At 48.4% G+C, this 6,098-nt stretch overlaps 1 long non-coding RNA gene across 1 annotated transcript; it reads right to left on the reverse strand.

Annotated features, from left to right (window-relative positions):
- Positions 1 to 584: 584 nt before the first annotated feature.
- LOC125155519 (uncharacterized) lies at positions 585 to 5,555 on the reverse strand. The gene is made up of 4 exons (XR_007148254.1): positions 5,169 to 5,555; positions 4,380 to 4,485; positions 3,678 to 3,748; positions 585 to 1,492 (listed from the first exon to the last, which is right to left on the reverse strand). It is a non-coding gene; the product is annotated as an uncharacterized LOC125155519 (long non-coding RNA).
- Between the last annotated feature and the right edge of the window lie 543 nt (positions 5,556 to 6,098).

Genomic DNA, 6,098 nt, shown 5'->3' on the forward strand with positions numbered 1-6,098 from the left:
ATTCATCCATTGATGGACATTTGGGCTCTTTCCAGACTTTGGCTCTTGTCAATAGTGCTGCTATAAACATTGGGGTGCATGTGCCCCTTTGAAATAGCACACCTGTATCCCTTGGATAAATACTTAGTAGTGCAATTGCTGGGTCGTAGGGTAGTTCTATTTTTAATTTTTGAGGGACCTCCGTACTTTTTTCCAGAATGGCTGCACCAGTTTGCATTCCCACCAACAATGCAAAAGAGATCTTCTTTCTCCACATCCTCACCAACATCTGCTGTTGCCTGAGTTGTTCATGTTAGCCATTCTGACAGGTGTCAGGTGGTATCTCATCGTGGTTTTGATCTGTATTTCCCTGATGATGAGTGACGTTGAGCATTTTTTCATGTGTCGGTTGGCCATCTGGATGTCTTCTTTGGAGAAGTGTCTATTCATGTCTTTTGCCCATTTCTTCACTGGATTATTTTTTTTAACGTTTATTTATTATTATTGAGAGACAGGGACAGAGCATGAACATGGGAGGGGCAGAGAGAGGAGGAGACAGAGAATCCGAAGCAGGCTCCAGGCTCTGAGCTGTCAGCACAGAGCCCAACACGGGGCCAAAACTCACAAACTGCAAGATCATGACCGGAACCAAAGGCGGATGCCCAATTGACTGAGCCACCCAGGCGCCCCGACACCATCTTTTAACAGAACTGAGGACAAAGATGTTCGCTCTGGGCCTAGACCCGTTTCCTGGGCCCTGGCCCCATCCTTCCTGGTCTAGGGCAGATGCTATATCAGACTCTTCTTTGAGACCTGCTACTCACTGTCCAGTCACCTAAGGACACATCCAAAGGTGAAAGAACATTATCCGTGCACCAGATCCTGGAAATTCCAGTCTGCTTTACTGAACCCCTGTTCCCAACAGCCTCTACAGTGAAGGGAACCATGGAACATCCCCCCGCCCCCCCCCCCCCCCACTGTCTCCGCTGCAGTCCTCAGTCTACTCTTTTGTGAACTTTTTACTTCAAAGATTTCCTTGGAGAAATGTTGGGGTTACAGAAAAGGCATCACGTGACTTATCTCAACCTTTCCAGGAATGGATGGACCTCCAATCCCAAGAGACCCCTTGAGTTCTTAAACATTTCTTCACGTTAGATGTTCTTACAACTGATTGTTAAATCTTGTAGATGGCAGTGGGACTCAGTACCAGGTGATAGAGCACCTGCCCGTAACTACACTGTCTAAGGTATGGCGTGTCCTCTCTTTCTAGAAGAAATCTAGAAAGAGATCTTCTAGGAAGATTAAGATCCCATTTCAAATGGGCAAGAACTCATGTTACCCAAGGCAATGAACTTGGTTTGTTTTCTTCTTTGCATTTCTGGGAAGTATTTTCTTGTTCCACATCTGACTGGAGAGTGTGATTACGTGAGTTGGAAACCCCTTCTCTGTGGGTATGTTGACAGTGCTCAGAAGGTCCCATCAGCAATGGAAACTGTGCAAGGGTCCGGACACTCTAGAAGCAAAAGAGAAGCAATTCACTGTGGAAAATCATAATAATATAGACTTTCTACGTAAAGTCAACTTCCTGAGGCTCTCACACTATACCTCCCTTACTCTGAGATGAACATATCCGTATTAGTTCCAGAACAAAGAGATTTTTCTCATTTTTTAATCACTGCTTTCCAATTAACACTCCTTAGATTCCAAACTGTGCCGTGATGAAGCCGAGCAGTTTCTGCCTATATGGCCGGGGTTTGAGGCTGTGCCTGCCATCCAAGAATCTGACAGCAGCCATGACCACCTTGACTCTCTCCCTGGACCTCGTCTTTCGGTCTCTGGACTCGACCCCCATGTTTGGAAGCTTGCACGCAGAAAGAGCTATCCCCAAATGAGGAAGTCAATGAAAGACCCACGTTCACATTGTCCACTCCTTTCCCATTCCCTGCACCTGTAGGGCTCTTCTCCAAGGTCATATCAACCTATTTAATCAGCTTCCCTAACCTGTACGTTCTTCAGAGAAAAAAAGCAATCTTTCCAATGCTTTATTATTCCTTCATTTCTTTCGGTCAGCCCCCTACGGACGATCCACGTGGCCCAACGGAGGAGCACACAACTAGCCTTGCCATCAGATGGGAGTCTGCATTTGCCTTCTGGTTCTTCTGGAAAATGGTAATTCTTATTTTATTATTCAGTGTGGTTTTTATTGGGAGGTCAGTTCTTCTTGAGGGGCAGTGATCGAGAGATTTGGTGGAAGCTTGCCCATCATAGGAATCCGGTTGAAAGAAGACCACGCATTCATTACACAACACCAGGGGGGTGAGTTCACTTCTGAACATGGCTGGCCCGATCTGGCCTGTCTCTCCAAGCTCCTAGCAGCCCCTTTACAGAATACCTAAATGTCATGCATGTTGGTCATCCTGGCTACCCAACCTTTAAACAACCTTCCCATTTGGGGGGGAACGCCAAAGCAGAGAGGAGGTGGGTCTCCTCTCCCTACTTTAGAAGCCAAAGAGGGCAGAGTTTCTATCTTTGCCCCAGCAACTAGGGAACCATCCTGGGCTCGGCCAATCAGAGGACCCCTTTGGGGACATGATGTGGTGGATTTGTGTCCAGCAGCATGACGATAGGTGTTTGGGGTGACCGAGCCCCAAACTGGTGTCCAGCAATGACAACACCAGTGACAGGATCCTAAGCAGACCATCCTGTGTGAAGACCTTGGCTGTGCCTTGCCTCCCGTGATCTCATTCATTTCCCATCACCTGGTTCTCTAGCCCTCTCACTGATTCTGCACACTGCACAGTAGTCTTCCGGTAAATTCGCTTCCTGCTCAGGTCAACCAGAAGAGATCTTCATTGGTTACAGCCAAGAATCTCAACTGGCATGCCAACCCTTCCTTCATGGACATGTGACCTGTAACAACTTAGGATGGTGGGCTTGATGGGGCCGGTTCCTGTTTTCAGGTTGACTCTCCCACCAAGTGTGAACTGTTTAACTTTCTCGCAAATCTGAAGGGGCTGTATATACTCCAAGGACAGACCCCAGAGCCTGTCAGACAAGGGCTATGGGACCCCAAGGACACTGGGAGAAGTAACCGGAAGGAGGAGATGTATCTGTTGGCTTCTCTGCTGACAGGTAGTTGTGTTCATTAAGAACGAATGCAAAGAAACTTGGATATTAATTCTTCTTTGAAAGATAAAGTTTAGGGGCGCCTGGGTGACTCAGTCAGTTGAGCGTCCGACTCTTGATCTTGGCTCAGGTTGATCTCATGGTTGTGAGATCAGGCTCCCCGTCAGGCTCTGCACCGAGCGTGGATCCTGGTTGGGATTGTCTCTCCCTCTCTCTCTGTCCTTCCCCCCTCCCTCAAAATAAATGAATGAACTTCCAAAAAGAAAGAAGTAAAGTTTACTTTGTTTCTCGCCCCCAATACAGAAGTAATTCATGCTCATTGTGGAAGATACGGGCGAGAAGAAAAAAAGAAGAAAAAAATCGCCTCTCCTCCTACCAGCCACCAATAGCCACTAAATGAAATTTCGGTGTGTTTCTTTCTAATATGTTTACCATGAAAACCTCTCCGTAGCTACGCTCATCCTGGTCTCTTGCCTGCTAAAATTCTGGAAAGGCCAGAAATATTTCCATTACATGCTGATATCTGCCTCTCGAATATCCCCAGGTGCTAAACAAAAGACAGTAAATACTACCTTTTGGCTGAAAGGAGCATTTCCCAAAATGTGTCCCGTGAAACACTGATTCCTTCATTCGTTATCAGCTCCTGTAGATATAATACAAAAAGAGGTTTTCTTAAATTTTTTAAATGTTTATTTATTTTTGAGAGAGAGAGAAACAGAGCGTGAGCGGGGGTGGGGCAGAAAGAGAGGGAGACACAGAATCCGAAGCAGCTCCAGGCTCCGAGCTGTCCGCACAGAGCCCCACGCGGGGCTCGAACTCACAAACCATGAGATCGCCACCTGAGCCCAAGTCGGATGCTCACCCGACTGAGCCACCCAGGCGCCCCTTAAAAGAGTTTTTCTTGATCAGAAAAGTTGTTTGGGAAATACTGAGTTAAAGTTGAACACGTTTCTTTATTGCGTGAACCCTCAGAGCTCTCAACACATCAGAGTGCCCTGTGACTCTCAAAGACATCGAGAGCATTGTCCCAGCATCCTGAGCATAGAAATCCCCTTTGAAAGTCTTTTTCTCTGGACCAGTGTTCTGGGGAGCGCTGACCCAGAAAACTTAGACCCTCAGATCATTTTACCTTCCTCCCACATCATCAGTGGATTACGCATTCAGAGTCAGTAGGGGGAAAGGAGAATATATCTCAGATATATAAAAGTGGAATTTGGAAAATAAATAGCAGGACGGGGCCTAGGAACTAATCGTTCCTTTGCTGATTTATTTACCTGTAAGGACGTGTCCAAGGGAACGAGGTTTACAGACAAGCGTCACAATTCATGCCCGAGAGCCCGAAGACCAGAGCCACGCTGCATTCCAAGCGAGCGATCTCATCTGGAGAAATGTTGCTGCGTAAATGACTTTATCCACGTTTAGGTAGAAAATCCAATTAACTTACTAGAAGCCTGCATTACCGGACTAAGGAGATTAACTTCCTGTTACTTAGTATCATTTTAGTACTTTCCCCCTCCCCTAAAAAAGGACAGTTCCATATGACCAAAAAGAATTTTTTTTTTTTAAATAACGCTCACTAGGACAAAGGAGGAAACAGAAACACACAGAAGTACGAGAAAAGCAGGACATCCTCACTGGGACACAGCACGGTGGACAGGAGAACCTTCGGGCAGAAATCCTGTGCCTGCCCGGTCCCTTTCCCAGCCGTACTCATGTCTGGTCAGACTCCACGTGGAATCTGCCAGAGCATCTGGGTGTTCGGCCTCAGAAGAGGAATGCAAACACGGCTTCTTCCATTAAGCCAACGAGTCTGAATGCCCATTGGACAGATGCAGAAACTGAGGAGAACAAGAAGTTTTAAAAAAGCTTTAAAAAGCTTAAAAGCGGGTGATGTCTCCTAACACACACTCTGTGTACCACCTTGGGGTCTGCCCTGTGAACTTGCTTTGTGCCAAAAACCCGGCTGTGAGACCCCCGTGATGCTCCTGAGCTCGGTGTCTGTCTTTTGGGGGACAAACCTAAGTGTTTAGGAAAGTCTGGGAATTACCAGGGTTCAAAAGTACCTTCTTTCTGTGAAGGAGCCCATAGGATATGCTGGAGAAGCTTCCGGATTTTCAGCCGGAGATCTTCCCCCTGTTTCTGTTTCCGCAGACCCCCGTCCCTGAGCCGGACAGGGAGAGCTCCGGGCGGCCCTCCGGAGGGAAGTGGAATCTGAGAAAGTCCAAGCTGTGAGGGACCTTAAATGATCATCGTGGCGAGCCCAACCCCCTCCGTTTACAGATCCAAACACACGGAGCCCAGAACCCACCAGAATTCGAGAGTGAATGTGCTCCCCCCGCCCTTCTTCTATTTGTGTGCGATTTTCCCATGGCAGCCGGCCAAAGCATCTACATCAGTAATGTCTGGGGGATTTACGAGGCCACGCGATCCGCCGGGTTTCTACGCAGACCTAAACAGGAAACCCACACAAGGAAATGCTCTTTGTGTTGGCAGGCCAAATTCCCAGGATGCTTTCGCCTGAGTGGCCTGGCTGGGACGAAACAAGGGCTTGGCCCAACAAACGCCCTTAGATCTGGTGGCAGGGGTGCCCTCCCCACCCCACCCCGCCTTGGCCACCCGCCCCCCACCCCCAGGCCTGTGCTCATTTAATGAGAACAGGATTTGCCTCTCTCAGACCTCGACTTAGGGTTGCTCCAAGGTCGGGGTGCCTGGGTGGCCCAGTCGGTTAAGCGTCCGACTTCCGCTCGGGCCATGATCTCGCGGTTCGTGAGTTCGAGCCCCGCGTCGGGCTCTGTGCTGACGGCTCGGGGCCCGGAGCCTGCTTCGGATTCTGTGTCTCCCTCTCTCTGCCCCTCCCCGGCTCACACTCTGTCTCTCTCACAAAAATACATAAAAAAAAAAAAAAAAAAAAAAAGGTGGCTCCCAGGTCTTGATGCTGAATAGGGGTCTGTCGCTCCCGAGACACCCACCCCTCGTCTCTCTGTTGAGTTCAA

This window comes from Prionailurus viverrinus, chromosome F1 (assembly GCF_022837055.1).
Source record: "Prionailurus viverrinus isolate Anna chromosome F1, UM_Priviv_1.0, whole genome shotgun sequence".
NCBI classification, from domain to species: Eukaryota; Metazoa; Chordata; class Mammalia; order Carnivora; family Felidae; genus Prionailurus; species Prionailurus viverrinus.